Here is a 22,153-nt window from a genome sequence, read left to right on the forward strand (position 1 = left end):
CTGGAGCTGGGCATTGGCTTCTCCTGTAGGGAAAATTGAGCCTGGCAACTATGGCCCCCAGATCAGCACTCCCGCTGCTGGAACTGCTGCTGAAGCTGCCACTGCTGGATCTGCTGCTGCCATTGCTGCTGCTGAAGCTGTTGGTGCTGGATCTGTTGCTGCTGCTGTAGCTGCCACTGCTGGATCCTATGCTGCTGCTGCTGAAGCTACTGCTGCTGGAAACACTGTTGCTGCCACTGAAGCTGCTACTGCTGGATCCACTGCTGCTGCTGCTGCTGAAGCTGTTGCTGTTGGATCCTGCTAGATCTGCTGCCGCTGGAGTCACTGTTGCCAGTGCCGGATCCAATGATGTTGGTGCTGGACTCTGCTCCTGCTTGGGTCCCACTGTCTGCTCAATTTGGCATGGCCAGGTCTCCGGAGGGTTGCTCTGTTCACTGGAGCTGGGCACAGGTGGTGGAGGAGGGGAGGGAGCCGATGCTGCTCTAATTCTCTTGCTGTTCCACGTGTCCTTCTTCCTTGTGATCTGCTCACCCGTTGTTGACTGCTGATTTCCCTTCATGTTTCTAGTGTTTGCAGAGAGCTCCAGTGTGAGTGGAAACTCCCCTCACCTGGCTTTTCCTGCAGCTCAAGCTTAGCCTGGCAGCTTTCTGGTGTGCCGCTGCCGCCACAGTTGGTGAACCTTCCAGGGCTGCTTTTCCCGCCTGTGCAGGCTCTGGATGCTCTGGAACTCTTCTACTTCTCCGTTGCCATTTTAATTTCCTATACACCTCACTTTTTTAGTAAACGTGTGTATTTTGCTGAGTCTTTTTGGTCTCCCCCCCCCCCAGGCTGCTTTGGTATGGTACCTATGCCACCATCTTAACTAGAAGTCCCTTTCTGCACTTTTAACACAACTGAACCCAGTGCTCAACGCTGCCTGCCTTCTGGAATGGTTTGTTTGTGGAAGCAGGATGGCCTATGACTTTCTGTGCACCAATTGGATGGGCCTTTGTGCCCCAGCCACCTCCATCCCAGATGTAGATACCATTCCTGGAAATGAGGCTGTCCCTATGCCCTCTTTATCAGAGGGAGACCTACGAGAGCTTTACAAATGATACCTTTACTCATTGGGATGGGAATAACCACAGGCATGGCCACCAGAACAGCCGGGGTGGGTTTGTCAGTCCATTTCCACTGAAAGCTCTCTCTCCAGTGTATCAGTGACATAAAAGCCATGTCCAACACTATCCTTTATCTCCACCAACAGCTAGATTCCCTGGCTGAGGTAGTCCTACAAAACAGGAGGGGACTAGACCTACTAATGGCTGAAAAGGGAGGCATATGTTTGTTTTTACAGGAAAAATGCCACTTTTATGCCAATAAATTGGGATTCATCCAGGACAAGATTAAGAGGCTCCAGGAAACTTGGAGAGGAGGTGGCAGGACCTCCAGGATGACCCACTGTGGACGAGCTTACATTGCTTCTTACCCTACCTTCTCCCTCTACTTGGGCTCCTCCTCCTTCTCTTCACTGTCAGGCTTTGTGTAATTAATAAGATTACACAATTTATTCACCAACAGCTAGAGGCAATAAAACCTCATCAGGTTGAAATACATTATCATAGGCTCGCTACTCAGGAGTCAAGCTCTTCATAGGACTGGCTGTCCTCATATGAGCGTCCCTCCTCTGCCGTCCATCTGACCAATGATGGGTAAGATCTCAGACAGGCTGGGACAACCTAAGACAGGTCATGGGGTGGATTTTCAATGAGCTGGTACATGGTACCCAGTGATGGGTAAGATCCCCAGAGGGGGACAACCTAAGTCAGGGGCCATGTTTTCCACTGTGCTTACAAAAACAAAAAGGGGAGATGTTGGGCCTTGAGAGGCCCAGACGCCAGGCCTAGTGGAACTTCTTGAGCCTAGCTAAAGTTTGGTGACTTGTCTATGAATCAGCAGGGTGCCAAATTGCCTCTGGCTTGCTACTTCTGCAAAAAAGTTAGAGTTCCTACACGCGCTTAGAAGTAATCATTTCAAAAGTTGCAATATGCTATTGGCCCTTACACCTCATCCTTTCCTGAGATCCCTGCCTTCGTTCTCAACATTATATAGGCAACCACCTGTAACAATGAAGGGAGATCCTGCTTCGACAAATCTCTCGGCTCAGTGTGGTTTTGCTCCAGTGACTAGGAGAGGTTCTGAGTCGTCAACACTCACCATCCTGCTCAGCCACAGGAAGAGACCAGTGGAACCAGCTCTCCTACAGCCCTACCTGTTGGTGAGCCCAGAAGTTTCTGTCTACTTAAATCAGTAGCTACCCATGCATGCTCCTTCTTTGGAAAGTAGAGGGATAAGAAGAAATGACAAAGAGAGCGACTACATTTCTAGCTTTTGTTTGTTTCAAGTTGGGGGCAATCATATTGGCTACCCCATATCAAATAGCCAGATCAAAAATTAGAGGACAGGGCTGGAGAGATGGCTTGGCAGTTAAGCGCTTGCTTGTGAAGCCTATGGACCCCGGTTCGAGGCTCGGTTCCCCAGGTCCCACGTTAGCCAGATGCACAAGGGGGTGCACGCATCTGGAGTTCGTTTGCAGCGGCTAGAAGCCCTGGCGTGCCCATTCTCTCTCTCTCTCTATCTGTCTTTCTCTCTGTGTCTGTCGCTCTCAAACAAATAAATAAAAAAATAATAATAATAAAAAATTAGAGGACAACAGTGTTCACTTTTGTGATTACAAGGTTGTGCACTTTTAGAAATGTATAAACTAATGCAGACAACTGAAAAGTTATGACTAATTTGTCAATTAGTTATTGAAGCACAGGAGACAGTTTTTTTTAAGTGTACTTGAGGCTTGAATTCGGACAATGATCAAGTGACACAGATAATCAGAGCAGAACATACCAGAGTGCAGCAAGTGTGAAGACTTTAGAGACAAGTTAGAGCAAATGACCACTTATCTAGTATCGTAGAAATGGCATGAAGGAAAAGAAGAGAATACTTATTTCATAACAAACTCACTGCAGATCTGTAAGATCATGGGATGAAATATGAGTTTTTATGTTTATATGGTACCTGTACATATGTTTATATATGCTCATGTATGTGTACCCATAGACACATACATGTGGAAGCCAGATATTGACATCAAGAATCCTCCTCAACTGCTCTTCACCTTATTTTTAAACATATTTTGTTTATTTATTTTATTTGAGAGAAAGAAAGAAAGAGAGAGGAAAAATAAAGAAGCAGATACATATGTAGAAAGAGAAAGGGGGCATGCCAGGGCCTCCTGCCACCACAAACAAAAATCAGACACACATGCCAATAATGCCTCTGGCTTATGTGTGTACTGAGGAAATTAACCTGGATTCTTAGGATTTGCAGGCAAGTCCCTTAACTGCTAAGCCATCACTCCAGCTCTCAACCTTATTTAATTAATTTATTTATTTTGAGAAAACTTCTCTTATTGAATCTAGAGCTCACTAATTTAATACCCAGTCACAAACTGCAGTGGTACTATATTTACCTCTCAGGACCTGGATTACAGAGACACATTACTATATCTGGTATTTAAATTTGTTCTGGGGATCTGAACTCAGGCAGTCATGCTTGTATAGGGAGCACTTGACCAACACATCTGTCTCTTCAACTCCCTGCATATTTTGGTAAGTGTAATTGCAACACCACTGGAAACATCTGAGAAGGAAATAAGTGGTATCAAATGTCAGTTTCCAAAAGATGACATGTAGCTATGTCACAATTTAAGTGTATACTGGGAAGCATGAAGAAAGCTATTGATAGACTTTGCAAAGTAAATGGGGAACACTTGGTGCTAAAGGTAGAGGGGATGAGAAGTAGAATTCCTGGCAACTTTGCTAACAGGACTGACATCATATTATTTTGACTTGAGTTTAAGTGTGAAAGAAAGAGAGGATTCAAAGATGACTGCCAAGATTTTAGCATGAGCAACTTGGAAACTGGTGTACCATTTACTAAAATGGGAACAAAAGAGAGAAATGGAATTAAGGGCAAGAATTGAGAATTTGTTTTACATACCAAAGTTTGAGATATTTTGGAATATCAAAATAGAGATTTTCAGAGTTAGGGAAGAGAAGGAGAAAGTAGGGTTATATTTTGGTTATTAAAAAATAAATAATACTTAAAGACTTATGACTGGCTGAGATCAGTGAGAGAATTAAAAGAAGTTTCAGTGAGTCAACTTTAATACTTCCCAAACTATCAGTCAGAAAGAAATGACATAGATACAGGTGGGCTTAAGAGCTACTCCAAACATGTATGGTGCTGTGGAGCCCATGTCAGAAAAGAAGAAAAAAAAAAAAAAAAAGAAGGGACAAATTCTGCTGAGTCATAGAGATTAATTATTTGACAGTGAGTTTAAAGGTAATCACCAGAAGTAAAATAAACCCAGAAATTTAGGTCTCTTGACTTTGGCAAGCTTTCTGATTTGCCACTTTTATCTTCCTTTCTGTTTATACTAGAGTATATGATCACAATTGCTAATCATTTTAACTCATGTCATATTATACCTTTTTATTTGGATACTCACCACAACTCTTAAAACTATTTTTTTCTTTTGGTACTGTCAACTGAGCCTAGGTATTTTTTGCATAATAAACATGTACTTGAATACCCAGACCCAAAACCCAAAATCCTTGGCAGTAATTGCCAAATTTTTGTTTCCACACATCTATAAATTCCTTGTTCTGGACTTATTCATTCTTTGACAATCTTTTGAAAGTAAAATTATTTCCCCTTAATGTATTGGTTTCAGTTTTAAGTGATCAGTTTCTTATTTCCTCAGCAATCTTTCTCTATTCAGTTACTTACATCTTCTTCAGTCTTTCAACACCATTTTCTGCGTGAATGTTTCCCATCACTCTTCTCACACTCATGTCCAAATTTCTTTAAAGAACTGTCATTGCAAACTAGAGCCAGTGTTGCCTTTTATTTCTTATTTAGTCTAAAGCCTATTTTCACTTTCATATCTCCATTAAAACATTCTTGTGACCATAACCAGAAACTTTATAAACTATTATTGTCATCTTGGAAACCAAACTCTCATACCCAGTAAGGTATCTCCTTAGTCCCCAAATTTTTAGGAGCCTATTTTTATGCCAGACAATAAATATAATATAATGAATTAGTAATTGAAACAGATGAAGTGTCCACAGGACAGATTAGCTGGATTCGAAGGAGCATGTATTATGTTGATTTAAAGAATCATAATGGCCTCAATACCAGTGAAAAAGGTAGATGCACAATCACCTGGAGAATTCCAATCCTAAAGAACTCTAAGTTTATTGATAGAATAATCAGTTTTGCACATTGGAAGGAAGAAATTGGGCTTCTCTAATAGCAATGTTAACTACAAAGATGAAAGAACATTGGATTCTGTTGCAGCCAACTTGCTAGCAAAAAACACCCAACCAAGAGCAGCCTGTGGGAAAAAAAGGGTTTATTTTGGCTTACAGACTCAAGGGGAAGCTCCATGATGTCAGGGGAAAATGATGGCATGAGCAGTGGGTGGACATCATCCCCCTGGCCAACATCAGGTGGAAAACAGCAACAGGAGAGTGTGCAAGGGTAAGCTAGAAATAACACCCATAAGGCTGCCCCCAAGAGCACACTGCCTCCAGGAGGATCCAATTCCCAAATTGCCATGAGCTGGGGTCCTAGAATTCAGAAAACATAAGATTATGTTATATATATATGATATATCAGACCACCATAGATAAGTTTGCAGTGTCCTTTGACCCTATAGGCATTGAGAGTGTTTGGTCTTTGAGTTATAATGGGAAATGGGAGGATTTAGTCAGCATTACACTCTAACTTGTGTGTGTGGTGTGCATGCCTGTGTATATGTATGTGTTCAGGTGTGTGTGCATGTGTGTGTTCATACATGTGGAAACCAGAGGACAACATCAAGTATCTGTCCTCAGGAATGTCATGCACTCCTTTGTGAGACAGAATCTTTTATTGTCCTCACAAATTAAGCTAGAGTAGCTGCCTCTCAGGGCTGGGATTCCAGGCACATGGTTCCACATTTAAAATTACATGTGAATACTGGAAATCAAATTTGAGTTCCTTGTTTGTGAAGTAAGTACTTTATTGATTGACTTAACTTCCAGCTGTAGCTTGAATTTTAGTTCATTGTTTTCTAGAGAATGAGGGCAGCCACATATTCTCCTCTCAGTTAGCCTCTACATAGGGTAAAATGTCAGGAAGCCTTCAAGTTTTCAGAATCATTGAATGAAACAGAAGACTGCTGCATCATTGTGATGACACACCCCATCCCCTTACATCCCAGGGATAAATTCAGAGTAAGGGCACTGAGACTCTTAAGTCTGTTTCAGCTTCTTTAACAGTCATGAGCTCTTCCGAGCTCTTTGAAGCTATACTTGTATCATAGTTCACAGATCTGTGTCCAGGCCTAGTTTATGAACTAAGCAGAATTCTATAACTGATTATTGATGAAGGGATACTTACAGAGGCAAAACAGAAACTTTTAATGTTCTGTCCATATGATGACTGAGATGATGAGTTCTTTATGGCATCTACTTATGGCCTATTATCTGTCATTCAATTTCATTGCTCACTGCAGTCTCCCAACATACTGAACAAAGTACCAGGTATCCTGGGAAGATTTGTTTTGTCTTTCATATCTTTGAACTTTAGCTAGATGATAGTCTACATTGCTGACATTTACTTATGCCACCATTCAGGAAACAAACAATAATGATTTAAAAACCCCTAAATAAAATGAAGCAGAAAAATTAGATTGAAAATGTATATATTTCTTCAATTGCACTGGGAAATTCACACCACAAAGCAGCATGTTTTGGGATAAGACGGTGGTTGATGGTAATGAGCAACATTTCAGAAAAGAGAAGCATACTGCTAGAATCAGAAAGCATTGAATGCCCCAGACATGTTCCCTCTTTTAAACTTGGCCATTAAAAAAAAAAAGTTATCATTTTTTTTGCTGTTGTTGGAAGAGTTGTAGCTGCCAGTTTTAGCTCAGTTTCTTTTGCATTTAAGCTCATGAAAAACAAAACAGCAAAACTCAGGAGCTTTGCCCTTCTCTGTTCAGATGAAAAGATGAAATCCTAAACACAGGAAGATATTGACAGCTCTGTCAGATCCTTCTCTGAATTTAACAGTCAAAGATGGTTGCTCAAAACACTAGTAGTCAGAAATAAATTCTCTTTGTTACAAAAATAATGAGGAGGAGATGAATTGAAAGGCTTTGGGACCCAGCTAAGCACCACAAAGATTATTCTAATATTTTGCACCTGATATTTTATCTATTAATTTCATTCTGGATATTTCAAAATGAGCTTCAAAGAAATTTGCTTCCCAGGTTGCTAATGTTGGCTTAGAATAGAAAGCTGTGAGTTTCTGGCAATAGCACTTAAAGTTATTTAATTCTCATGTTTCCTACTGTGCCAGATAGCCCGTCTTCTTTCACCACTCTCCCTGATGCTCTACTGAGGAGATCCATGTCAGCTGTTGGTTTTGCTTTCTCAATCCAAGTTCCACCATGGACATATACAGGCCTTTTCTAAAATAAACCTCATTCTTTTCAGTGATATTGTACACCATAGTTTGATTAAAGACAAAAACAGAAAGCAAGAAAGGTTAGAACTTACAACTTTTGGGACTTGGGAAATAGACTGAACTATACTTCTATGAAACCATTGCAGTGACTATTAAGGAATATTTTCTTAAAATTGTTTGAAGGGATTTTTCATATTTTAGTGAAATATATTGGCATCCTATAGCAAAACTTATTTTTTTCAAAAAATTTGAGTTGTTTGAAAAAATGGATATTGTAATAGTTTAGGAAGGATTGATATTCAGTAGTACTCACTTTCTGCTATTTATAAATAATTGTTTATTGAAATTTGCCTTCTCACAAATTCTATTCCTTTTCTACCTACAAAGATTTGCCTGTAAGGTACCCATCTTTCATTAATATTTATTGAAATTATTTATTTTCCTAATTGTTCCCCTTTTCTTACTATTCTCTCTCAACATATCATTGAACATTAGGAGAAATAAGAGCCATTTGTTGTTTGAGCCACTTTTGAAATTTAAGATACTTTGTGCATTCATGCCAAATGGCTTCCATGACTTTTCTTCTCCAGCTCAGACAAGGTTCACTTTAAGAAGAAGACAAGTCAGTGATGTTGATGGTGAGTAGGTTAGCATTTCCAAAGGTAAGTAAAACTGACACCTCATAGTCTATTCTCAGATTTCCATCCTTACAATGAAAGATAATTTTCATAGTTTATTAAGCTGCCTTTTAAAACTTAACAAAGCACTGTAATATTTTCTAATTAACAAAGGTGACTCCTTACTTTTTTTTTTTTACCAAAGGTTAGATTTAGTGCTTTGTGTACATAAATGGGTATATTTTGAAAGTATTTCTTATCCATCTTCTGAAACTTCTCCTCTTGTCCTGTATCATCTACTTTTTTTTTTTCTGAAAAGAAACTACCTTAAATTCTAATTAACCCATTACAGAAGATTGAAGTCCATTGTGATGTCACCATCAGAGAAAAAAAAAAGGAAAGAAGACACCACTCTGGATGAAGCAGCACCCCCCAAAACTCAAGTATTTCCAATTTATTGCCTCCTTCTATTCTGTCCCTGCCCAGAAAAGCTCTTCCCCAACAAAACTCAAGTATTTCCAATTTATTGCCTCCTTTTATTTTCCTGTCCCTGCCCAGAAAAGCTCTTCATGCCCAGAAGCTACTCAGAGTCTAGGCTGAGGGAGTAAAATCTGTTTTGTCCAGATTGACTTTGAAACAATCTTTCCCTTCCTTTGTGTTTATTTTCATCACCTAGGCCCTTGACAGAGTAGTGAGCAGTATGAATCCCAGATTATAGTAACAGTTTGAGTTACAGAACTCCATTTGTTCTTGTTTGCTTGATATATAAAGAACCCTTGAGTAGGCTGTGTTTGATTTTTACCTCCCTTCTTGGCACAGAAATTTCTAACAAAATATGATATGGAAAGCACAGGCTTAGTATAAACAAATGAAAATAATATCAGACCACTGGCCTTTACAGTCTAAATTGCCTGGGCAATTGGGCAGATGGGCTATTACTGCTCCCAAGAACATAGTGCCTGAAGGCAGTGCTCTGTTTGATTTTGAGTTTAAACTTTGACATGAAATAGTTATGTTATTTGGGATAATGTTTTCTCCTGTGCCCTAAGTGCTAGTAAGATGAGAGACAATTATAGCAAACCCATGGGTGTTTGAATGTAAAATGCCCCCATAGACTCCTAAATTTAAAGGCTTAATCCCCAGGTGATGGTGTTCTGGAAAGTTGTAGAAAATTTTAAATGTGGAGCTTTGTTGGAGGAAGTATGTTATGGGGAGAACCCCGAGTCCACCCTCCTGGTTCTCTCTACTTCCTCTCTGCTTAGTGAAGATGTTACATAAGCTCCCTGTATAGGCCTGCCAAGCTTTCCCTTTCATGATGTAACTTCCTCTTAAAACTATAAGTTGAAAATAAACTCTCCTTCCTCATGTTGCTTCTGGTTGGTATTTTGTCTCAGCAATGACAAAGTAACTGATATAGTATCTCAGAGTATTTTTTTTGTTGTTGTTGTTGTTTATTCTTTGGTTTTTTTGAGGTAGGGTCTCTCTCTAACCCAGGTTGACCTGGAATTCACTATGTCGTCTCAGAGTGGCCTCAAACTCACAGTGATCTTTCTACCTCTGCCTCCTGATTGCTGGGATTAAAGGCATGCACCACCACTCCCAGCTTCGAATCTTTTTAAAGGCAAATCAATTCATATAAATATAAAAGCCCTCAAAACAACATGTGGTCAATATTAATCCTACTTGGTCTTTTTTTTTTAAAGACCATTTTTGGTGGTTTAATTGTGAATGTATGTTCCTCATAGCCTCAGGTATTTTTGATTAGGGTTTAGCTTTCTGTTTAAGACTCCAACAGCCAGGTGGAGAAGGGGTCACTGGAGATGGATACTGGAGTCTAGCCCCAAGACTCATTTAGGGCAGATCCTCATTCTAGCTCAAAGGTGTGGAGAGGAGTTTGAGCTCTAGTGAGTCATGTTTGCTGCTTGCTGGTGTTGCTGCAGTTGTTTCTCTCTTCTTGAATCTATGGAAGTAAGCAGCTTTCATTGACATTGATGCAACTTCCCTTGGATTTGTATGCTAAAATAAACCCATTCCTCCTATAAACTGTTTCATTGAAAGTTTGTCCTAGCCACATGGAGATGACTATAATATAGCACACAAATTTGCTTAATGGACCAATCAAAGCAAATACGTTTCTGTATCTGCCACCTTTATCAAGAATTATGGCACTGGGGCTGTGAACATGGCTCAGTTGACAAAGTACCTGCTGTATGATCATGAAGAAATGAGTTCAGAGCCCTAGCTCAAATACAAGCCACACATGGTAGCATAATCACAGTCATAGGAGGTAAATACAGGGAATCCTGGGAGCTTGCTGGCTAGGTAGTCTACCTGAATAGTTGAGCTCTGAGTTCAGTGAGAGATATTGTCCCAAATAAAGAGAAGTGTGACTGAGGAACCAGCTGATATTGATCTTTGACCCTCATATGCATATTCACACATGTACAGAAACAGCTGAAAACACATAGACATCCATACACATATAAACACACAAACACACATGTACACATATTATATACATTGGGAATGTTTTTTTGCTTTGAGCTGTTACTAACACTAGTGACAAGGTCTGTTTTTACACAAAGGACTATTTTTCACTGTGCACATAGGTCTAAGCTAAAATTGAAATTAGGATTATTTCTGTTTTTTTTTTAAAGTACTTTTACCAGCTCTTATCCATTCATCAAATTCAAGCAACCTAGGAGTTCATCAGGAGATGATTTCATATTTTTTATATGTTCTGTCTCATCAATGAAGGTTAATGGCATTTGGGGTTCTTTCTTTCAAATCTTTCAATGTTTTTAATTTATTTACTTACTGAAATTACACTAGCCTTTCCAGTTCAGCGTGGAATAAAAATTTCTCTCTTTCAATTTTCAACAACAAAATTCCTCTTCACATTTCACTCTGAAGTGAGTTGTTTATGAAAAGTTTTGTGGAAGTAATATACTTTAAATTCAGGTAGATCTTAATATTTATAAGCACAGACATACATCAGAATATGTCACCATTTTTCCATACCTTTTCAGATGGTTATATGACAGTCTCCTTTATCGGATTGTTGTGATAATTATGTTAATGATTTTCAGAAATTCTATATGTGACAGTTTTTCTTAGGAATTTTGCATTGTATTTATGAAGAGATCATGTGGTGTCTCCAGCTATCACATCTGGTTTTATGTGGATACTAGGGAATCAAACATGGGTCATTTGCAGGCAAGTGCCTTGACTGCTGAGTCATCTCTCTAGCCCCATCCGGATGACCTTCTTTTCTTTTTACTTCCGAAAACAAGCTATGGTGACTACAGGCCTTTCTGCACTTCCCTACTCAATCTATTAGCATTAGGTAATACCATTTGCACCAGATGCTCATGCTTCAGTTATGCATGTGCAATGAAGTCTCCATGAAACCAAAATGGACAGAGCTCAGAGAACTTCTAGTCTGTTAAGTAGAGGGAGGTTTACAGAAAGATGCTGAGAAGCCATACATGCTCAGGGAGCATGGTGACCCCCAGCTCCTAAGGAATGGAAGCATCTTTGCTTGGGGCCCTTTCAGACCTTGCCCTTTGTAGCTCTTCATGTGGCTAATTATTTTTATTCTTTAAAAAATCATTTTAACAAGCCAGCCAGTGTGTTACCCTGAGGACTGGAAGCTGCTGTAACAAATTAATGAAGTCAAAGAGAAGGTCATGACAAATCCAACTTGTAGCCAGTCAGACAAGTTCTGGAATCTGGAATTTGAGGCTGGCATCTGAAATGAGGGCAGTCAGGTGAAATTGAACCCTCAACCTATGGGATCTGTTTTAACTTCCAGGTGATGGAAATTAAATTGAATTAGAGGTCACAAAGATAGTGTTTGCTGTAGAGCTAATTAATCACTTGCTTGCTGATGGGAAAATGCCCACACAGGAGTTATCTGTGCTGTGAAGACAGGAGGAGCTAAGTTTGTTTTTCTCTGTCCTGTTTGACCATGTACTTTAGACAAATCAGCTTTTCATAATTGTCTTCATACAATTTCTGAATTAGGCTGAGACACAGTGTTCATGAGAGCCTGTTTTGTCTCCTTGTAATCTTGTGACTTATTGTCACTTTATTGAAGGGGCAGCATGAGGTGTTCATAGATTTCCTCTACCATAGACATGTGGGACTAGTGAGTTCTATATTCAGTCAACAAAAACACCTACGATCTCATACATAGCAACTGCTAAAGTACAATGTAACTACACTGCTCAGGTTGTACACCATCTCTTAAAGTACTTATCCTAAACAAATACATCTTTCTCCCTTTGACATAATATTTCATTCTCCTTTCCTCACTCTTTAAACATTATGTTACTCTGTTTCTATGTACTTTCTTTTTAAGTTTCCATACACAAGTAAAGTCTTATATTTATACTATCTTGCTAATGTTGTTCAACTGATTGTTCTCTTATTAAGGCTGGATAATTTTCATTACATGTCTGCAGCATGCTTTATCCTTTCACACATGAATTCATCTTTCAGATGTTTCTATAACTTAGAAAACAGCCTATTTTGGGTGCATTTGTTAATATCAGTCTATAGTCTCCCAGTGAAGGGTGTTCAGAGAGCCCATTTTCTTTAATGAGGGTCTGTATAGTATTTTGATATCCCTGGTTTAATAACCACTATAAAAATGCAACTCAGGACTGGAGAGATGGTTCAGTGGTTAAGGCATTTGCCTGCAAAGCCTAAAGTCCCAGATTTGATTCCCCAGTATCCACATAAAGCCAGATGTACAAAGTGGTTCATGCATTTCAAGTTCATTTGTAGTTGCTAGAGGCCCTTGCATGCCCATTCTTTCTGTCTATCTTCTCTTTATTTCTTTCTGCTTGCAATTAAATAAGAGTGTTTTTATTTAAGTGCAGCTTAGCCTACCACCTTCCAATAGCCTTTAAGTGACAAATGGTCCACAGAATAAAGTGGTTACCTCATTGGGTCAGGTGGCCACTAACATCAACAATTTTATTGGTTTTGAAACAGGGGTTTTAAGACAGCCCTTTATTTTTTAAAATATGTTTTTAAACTTTTTATTTATTTCATTTTATTTATTTGAGAGAAAGAGAAAGAGGCAGATAGAGAAAATGGACACAGGGCTGGAGAGATAGCTTAGCAGTTAAGGCATTTGCTTGCAAAGCTAAAGGTTCTCGGTTCAATTCTCCAGGACCCACATAAGCAAGTTGCCCAAGGGGTACATGCATCTGAAGTTCTTTTGCAGTGGCTGGAGTCCCTAGCATGCCCATTCTCTCTCTCCTTCTATCTCTCAAATAAATAAAGTATATATTTTTAAAAAAAGAATGGGTGCACCAGAGCTTACTTGGGTCCTGAGGAACATAACCTGGGTCCATTGGCTTTGTAGGCAAGTGTCTTAACTGCTAAGTCATCTCTCTAGCCCAAGAAAGCCTTTAAAAACACAAAGAAATCTACCCAGACTTAAAGAATTTAGACAAATGTTGTGGCAAAGTAAGTCATTGGAAGCATTTACAAAAATATCCAAGCTCATTCTAGTTTTATTTTTGTATTTACATTATTACTGTTAAAACTATTCTCAAGGGCCTGGCACACTAAGACTATGTGGGCATGTTAGACAAAGCCTTCGCTTTAATGACATTCAATGAGTCTTAAGGATGATACCTACCTAGAATTAAAGGACATAATGTCTGAGATGATCTTAGCACAGGGCTCAGTCTGCAGTACTATGTTCAAAGCCTCTTTCTACCTATATACATAGAGGTTTGCAAATAGCTCCTTGATCCCTGTGGGCACATTTCTCCTGCTGGGCAGTTATGGAGGTGAGACATGGTGACAAACTGATTAGGGGATTTTTTATATGTAGTCACATATTTTGACTGTAAAACATTTATTGGCTATTGGAAAACTTGACTCCAAATACATGTGGTCTGGGTGTTTTTGCCTCTTCAAATTCCATTTGTTGAGCTCTGAATCTCCACAGTAATGTTGAGACTTTTGAGTGGGCCATAAAAAAGGAAAAGCCCTTATAAGTGGATCAGTGCCTTAGCAAAGAAGCCCCAGAGAACTGTCTCATCCATTCCACCACACATGGAGGAAACACTACCCATGGACTAGAAATGGTTCTTCTCAGACACATAATATACTACTGGTTCCTTGATCTTGGACTTCCTAGGTTCCAAACAGCATGTTCTATGGTGTTTTTTTTCTGCAGGATGAACACAACTAAAAAATATGAGAGGATTCCCTGGTAAGTGTTTACAGGAGCAGGGCTCCAGTATGACTCTGCACAGCACTTACATGGATACATGATAGAACAGGACTAGAGAAGTTGATCTAGGTATCAAAATTTCCAACAACCTAGGAGAGTTGTGAGGCATAAAAAGGCAGCAGTAATAAGAAAGTGTCTCTGTATTATAACTTCTGAAATGGAGAAGGGAGGAAGAAATTAGGATAGACAATGAGGAGTAAAGTAGTCAATGAAAATACCTGGTCTTGAGGTACCAGAAGGAAAATTACCCTACTGGTTAGGAACGATGTCCTACAAAAACAGCCAAACTTCAGGAAAGGTGTGAAGGTGAAAGGAGTACAGAAAAGAGGTGGGCAATTGTGTCAAGAAGAGACAAAATGGCCCATTGCACTGCTTTTTAAAAAAAAATATAATATTTATTTATTTATTTTCAAGTAAATAGAAGAAGAGAGACAAAGATGGAGTGGGTGAGCCAGGACCTCCAGCCACTGCAAGCAAACTCCAGATGCATGTGCCACTCTGTGAATATGGCTTTACATGGGGACTGGGGACTAAAGTCTAGGTCCTTAGGTTTTACAGACAAGTTCATTAACTGCTGAGCCATCTCTCCAGACCTTGATTGTTGTTTTTAAAGAAAACAGAAACAACAAATTGGCCCTTTCTCCATTGTGTCTTATGTATGATCATCTGAACCAGCTGCATGTTACTTCTCATTCTTCTTCCTCCCGTTTGGGGTGTGTGATGCATGTCTATGTGTGCACGTTCATGTTTGTCAGTGCACGTATGCACGTTCTATGCAGCAGTTGTGAAAGTTTGAGGACACCTTTTGGTGCCATTCCTTAATTTCCTTATTTGAGGATGAGTCTCTCATTCACTATTGCAAATATTTAGCTTTCTAGTCTGAATTTCCAGGAGATTTTCTTGTCCCTGCCTTGCTTCTCACTCTAGGTCTGCCAGTATGACAATGCTCATTACAGTATTTGATTTTACACAGATTCTTGGGATCTTAACTCAACTTCATGCTTGAACCACAAGCACTTTATCCAACCCTCAATTTTTTTCTCTTTTCCTATTTCTTTTTGTTCCTTTCCTTTTTTAATTTTTTCTTTAAACATATTTTTATTTTTATTTATTTGAGAGAGAAAGAGGGAGGAAGGGAGAAAGACAGACAGGCAGAGAGAAACAGAGAGAAAGGGTGGCATGTCTGGGCACCCAGCCATTGCAAATGATCTCTGGATGCCTATGACACCTTGTCCATCTGGCTGATGTGGGTCCTGGGGAATCAAACCTGGGTCCTTTGGCTTTGCAGAGAAGCACCTTAACCATTGAGCCATCTCTCAAGCCCTTCTTTCTTTTTTTTATACAAGGTCACATTAACCTCCTGCTCCTATTGCCTCAACCTCCCAAATTCTGAGATTATTACCAAGCACAAAATGTGTGGCTCAATTCTTATTCTTTTTACTAAAGAGATCAATTTTTATTCCATAATTTTATATTGAAAGAGAACCAAAACCAACAAGCTGTGGTTCAGATAGTTTTGCTCAGTGTGCAGAGATCAATCAACTGACCTGATTTTGGTTTTAGGTTCTTGGATGAGTAGATTTTTATTTGTTTGTGAGATAGCTATTCTGGTAGGACAAGATGCACATGTGTGTATCCTGGAAAACTTGGACCATTGTTTCTGTGTGTTTGTACCCATACAGGCAACTAAGAGGAGTCCTCTCTTTTGCTGGCTTAGCACTGCTCTCTGGTACACTTAGGCTTTAGCTTCTCCTTAGAGAAGCTTTCTAAGAGGCCTCTAGTGAAGCTGCTGTCATTGTACTGACCCCCCATCCCCGCCCACAGCTATAAAATGCTGACTTGGGATCACCAGTCTCAGCCTCCAACTCAAAGGACTGGTGAGAAGACTCCACTATGAGTTATGTTGGAATGAGGAGTTCATCCTTAGAAGTTTCATGTTCTGTTGCTGGGAACAGGCAAATTGGTTCTTCTCAGCTCATAATCTTGATTTATCTGAATGAACCGGGGCTACCTAAAGACATGCACTTATTTTGGAGACTGTCTTCATAAAGTGGGAGGGAATAAAACAAATACATCAAGAAGAACTAAGCTGAAAAATTAAGAAAGTATTGGCTATATTATTCATGTTTCTGGGTTAAAACATGTATAACATCAACTAATTCTTTTTATAATACAAAATAGATTGAAGGTTCAGAACTACTGGATTATAGGGGAAAGAATTCTAGGAAGTTAACAGTGCTATACTTGGTTCCTAACATAGGCTTTTCAATAGTATATGTAAAGATGAGTGAGTTACTTGGCCTTTCCAAGCCTTAGTTCTCTTCTCTATAAATACCAAGTTAGCTATATGTATTTCTATGATCCTTAAAATGGTAAATGCAGGTATTCTAACAACACTAAACTGATCACATGTTGAGATAAGTGCCCAGTCTGTGAATAGGTAGGTTCATCATAATGAAAACATTTTCTTTTGCTTATAAGCTTCCTGCTTGGAAAACAACAACAACAACAACACGAAATACCTCGGATTAATCCAGTGAAATGTAAATCTAATCAGTGAATAAATCAAACATGTCTGTGGTCCACAACATTTCCAAAGCAAAAACGAAATTATAGATTTTCTGTTTCTAACCAGTTGAAGTAACTGCTGATTTTTATGGTCCCAATGAAATAATGAATTGTCAGAATAGATTGTCTCTGCAGATTACAACACAGAGAGCTTCTGTGCACAGAGATGAGGCAACCCTTCACCTAATTTAGTGGTCCTTGAAGTGTGGCCTTGGTGTAGCTCCTGTTCATCCTTTTTCTGGGGTCTTGACCTTCTCAGTCAGTCTGTCTAATCCCTTTTCCAAGCTTAAGGCACATAGGAGCATGATAAGTATAAATTGGGTCAAATCGTAAAGGCTGCATGGACTGTAGGTTTGCAGAGTTTCTAGATTAAATACTGGCTATGGAGAGAGAAAGAGATAGACAGGGAAAGAGAGAGAGACAGAGACAGGGAGAGGAGGAGGATGAGCAGGAAGAGGAGGAGGCAGAGGCTTGAAAATTAAACATGGTCTGTAATGGATGAAAAGGTGACATTTGGAATATGATATTCATCTATAATCCAAATGTTATTTGATTTTTTTTAAAAAAATGTTTATTTGAGAAGAGAGAGTATGAACAAACATTTGTGCACCAGGGCCTCTTATCACTGGGAAGGATCTCCAGATACATGCACCACTCTGTGCACCTGGCTCTATGGGGGTACTGGGGAATTGAGCTCCAGCAGGCAGGATTGTATGCAAGTGCCTTTATCTACTGAACCATCTATCTAGTTCATTAATTGTCTTTTAACAGGAAGTGTTTACATTCAATTTCTAGATTAATTTCTAGATTAAGTTCTTGATTTGTATGTAGCATACTTGTCTGCTAGGTGATAGCCGATGGAGCCAGGTTTTCTTTCTGCATTATTCTTCATGCCTAAACATCCTTTCGACTTTCTTGCCATGCTAAGACAGCATGGATTTATATCCCAATGTCTTTCACCACTTCATTTTGTTCTCAGCATGGAATACTACTTACATTGACTTGAAATTCTATTCCACTCTTAGAGGCCAAGGTTTCTGTGTGGGACGTAAAGTTGACAAAACTAAAGCCAATACAAATTCTACATGCATTGGCTTTCAGGTAGTCAGGCTGACACTGCGGGGAATGTGTAGTACAGAAAATAACTCTTGCTAAAAAAAAAAAAAAAATGGGGTGTGGAGTAAGAAAAGCAAGTGGATCTATTTTGTTAAGGGGGACTTTTTTAGAGAATGTTTTTGTTCTGATGGAAATTCACAACAAAAGTGAAGTATTTAAGATGAGATTGAACACATATTAGGAGGTCAAGGAAAGCTGATAACCTATCAGTTGTGACAATATTTAATGATATTCAAATTCATTGTATTATTGAAAATGGAAACTTCTGGATGTGATTATGAGAAGGATGGGGACACTTGACATTTGTACAGAAGCTCATATTCTCAAAGTCATGTATCAGTGACAAGTGTAAAATCCATGTTTAATCTACATTGATCAAGTACATTTTAGGGTTATAGTCAGGTGGCAACTTATTCTCCTCCTCCCTTCAAATAAGTGAAAACAGAAAAGGAGAGAATATTTGAATAAATGAATACTTTAAAAATTGCTTCTGAGGGCTAGAGAGATGGCTTAGCAATTAAAGCAGTTGCCTGTAAAGCCTAAGTACTCAGGTTCAATTCCTCAGTACCCACATAAGCCAGATGCACAAGGTGGTGCACATGTCTGGAGTTTATTTGTAGTGTCTGGAGGCCCAGCTGCAGCCATTCTCTCTTTCTACATCTGTTTCTCCCTCTCTCCCTCTCTCAAAGAAATAAACAAATAAATAAAATATTTTTTAAAATACTGCTTGTGAAAATAGACATCTAAAGGTCAAATGAACAGTCATGGAGGCTTAATTCTGAGAAGGTCTATCTTTTTTGTTCTAAGGACTAGGGATGTAGGACATTTTGTTAGATGTTTATATGTCATCTGTCTTTCTTATTTTGAGAATTCTCTATTTAGTTCTATAGCCAATTTTTAAAAATTGGGTTGTTTGAGTTCTTATTTAATTTTTTTTTGAGTTCTTTGTATATCCTAGATATTAATCCTGTATCAGATGTATAGCTGGCAAAGATTTTCTCCCATTGTGAGGGTTGTCTCTTTGCTCTATTCACAGTGTCCTTTGCTGTACAAAAACTTTGTAATTTCATGAGGTCCCAGTGGTTAATCTGTGGTTTTATTGTCTGAGTAATTGGGGTATATTCAGAAAATCTTTGCCAATACCAATGTGTTGAAGGGTTTCCCCTACTTTTTCCTCTAGCAATTTCAGAGTTTCAGGTCTGATATTAAGGTCTTTGATCCATTTGGCCTTAATTCTTGTGCATGGAGAGAGAGAAGAATCTATTTTTATCTATCTACAGATACATATTCAGTTTTCCCAGCACCATTTGCTGAAGGGGCTGTCTTTTCTCCAATGAGTATTCTTGACACTTTTTGTCAAATATCAGGTAGCTTTAGCTACCTTGGCTTACATCTGGGTCCTCTATTCTATTCCACTTATCTACATGTCTGTTTTTGTGCCAGTATCATGCTGTTTTTGTTATTATGGCTCTGTAGTATAGGTTAAAATCAGGTATAGTGATACACCAGCCTTGTTTTTGTGGCTCAGAATTGTTTTAAGTATTCAAGCCTTTTTTTGTGCTTCCAAATGAATTTTTGGTTTGTTTTCTCTATTTCTGTGAAGAATGCCATTGGAATTTTAATGGGGATTGCATTAAATGTGCAGATTGCTTTTGGTAAGATTGCCATTTTCACAATATTGATTCTTCTGATCCAAGAACAAGGAATTTTTTTTTCCAAATCCTGGTGTCTTCTGAAATTTCTTGCTTGAGTATTTTAAAGTTTTCATTGTAGAGATCCTTCATTTCCTTAGTTAGGCTTATTCCAAGGTACTTGATCATTATTATTATTTGGTGCAATTGTGAATGGGAATGATTCTCTTATTTTGTCTTCTGTGTTTTTGTTGTTAGCATATAGGGACGCTATTGATTTCTGTGTGTTTATTTTCTATCCTGCTCATGGTTATAGCTGTTTATCAGCTCTAACTGTTTGCTGGTAGAGAAAGAAGACACTGGGTACAGAGTTTCCAGCTCTTCAGAGAAGAGATTTTCTAAGGAGGAAAGGCAGTCTCAACCTTTTTTAACTGAAGACTCGATTGATGGAAGAAAATTAACAAGAGAATGTTGGATGGTGTCAAATGTGTGCAAGGTATGAAGCCTGATATTGGAGACCAAGCTATTCGTGAGTCAGAGCTAAAGAGAGGAAAGTTTTTAATTACCTTGGTATGTCTTCTGAAATGTGAAACGATTTAGATTACATGGTTTCTAAATAATCAGATGGTCAGATGGTAAGCTATGGAATGGCTTTTAGTCTTTGATTAAAGGAATGAACCCAAGAGCAGAAGCAGATATCTTTTCATGGTGATATCTTCTTTTATCAAGGACAAGTGTCAAAGGAATTTCTGGGTCATGCAATAAGATTTCAAGGTCAAATAACAAATAACAAACACTTCCTCTGTATTCATTTTCCATTCTTCTGCCATCTTTTAGGTTTCTTCATCCTGAGGTTTAAAAAGATAGGATTTATTCCTCTCAAATTTGTATTTTTTTTTCTACAGGTTTTTTTTCACCTACAGAGCTAAAGGTAAAGAAATAAATGGTCTTGAGGATAATCCTAGCATTTCATCTTCATTCAAATATCCACTGAGAAAATAGCGGAAGGCTTCTTGTTCATCGCACCATTCTGTAGAGAGTTGGTGCTGAACAAGATAATGCAGTATGGTTATAAAATGTTATTTTAATTTACCTTAGTTTTCAAATTCAAAGGTCAAAACTTTGTCTGATAGCCTTCTGTATGTTTTTCATTTGGAAATTCAGTGTGGATGAGAAAAACCTTATCAGTAGCCACATAAAGCCATGTGTCTTACTTATGGTTAGTTAATGATAATAATGGACAAGCAACCAGTATGTAGAAAACCACTCAAAAATCACAAGGAGCAGTGACTGGTATAATCATATTGGAGATGCATGCTGTCATAAATGCAACACTTCACAGGACACAATGTCACAGTTCATCATTGACATATGCACACCATGTCATTCACTAATGCCCTATCTGCATAAATGTCATTCTATTCAAAACTTTGATAATTCCTCCTAAATGTTGGTGGTTCAGAAAGAACCATTGTGAAAGTCCAGTGGAAGCCAGTGCTGAGAGAAGAACCCCTGGGTCCTATTGAAAAAACCCAATGAACTGGTAACACCTCTTTAAGATGAGTATCATCAATGTAAAATGTCTGCTTTGTAATGCTTTGCTCTTTGAGCTTCCCAGAGAAAAGGACACATATATACTTGGAACAACATTAGTGAGTTATAACTGGAAGGATTCCCAGAATATCATTGGAAATCCAAAGTTATGCCACATGAGTGAATTTCAACGAAGTTGAAAAATTCTAATAACTTTCAAAATAAAAATATACTGATTTCTCATTGATGCTTAATATTGATCAGTTCTTCTCAAAGATGGGTTAGCTACATGATTTTTCTATTTTTTCCCTCTAGTATGTAAGCATAAAATTAATAATTGGAGCTTAAGAGTAGTATCAATCACCAGGAATTGAGTGCTTTTGCCTTCTAACATTTTTATTACATAAGAGTTAGAAAGGAGTTTCTATTTAAAGTAGATCATTTCATTTGGTCAAAAATATTGAAATTTGTTAATGAAATATGCACCAATATTATTTCTTCAGTTAACTACAGTGAGAGACCATGCTCAGACTTACAAATGGAAATAAAGTGGTATGTTTCCTTGAGATTGAAAGCACTGCTTAGGTGTGCTGGAGATGTAGATGCTTTGAGGGCACACTGAGAGAGCTCTACTCCTAGGGTTCTTCCTCTAGATCAATGCCAGACTCCAGAAAGCTACTGTATCTGTCCACCATGCTAGTCTCATCTGTAAACCTCTCTTTACCTTGAAGACAGTATTATCTGTATCAAGGAAAGCTGGTAGTCTTAAATAGTCTTAAAACAAATAGCTTCTGACACAGGTTCTAGTTGTATTCCCTTATATGAAATCATGAGTCTTAACCTAGAATTATTTCCTCCTCCTATGTCACTTA

This window comes from Jaculus jaculus, chromosome 9 (assembly GCF_020740685.1).
Source record: "Jaculus jaculus isolate mJacJac1 chromosome 9, mJacJac1.mat.Y.cur, whole genome shotgun sequence".
In the NCBI taxonomy this organism is placed as follows: domain Eukaryota; kingdom Metazoa; phylum Chordata; class Mammalia; order Rodentia; family Dipodidae; genus Jaculus; species Jaculus jaculus.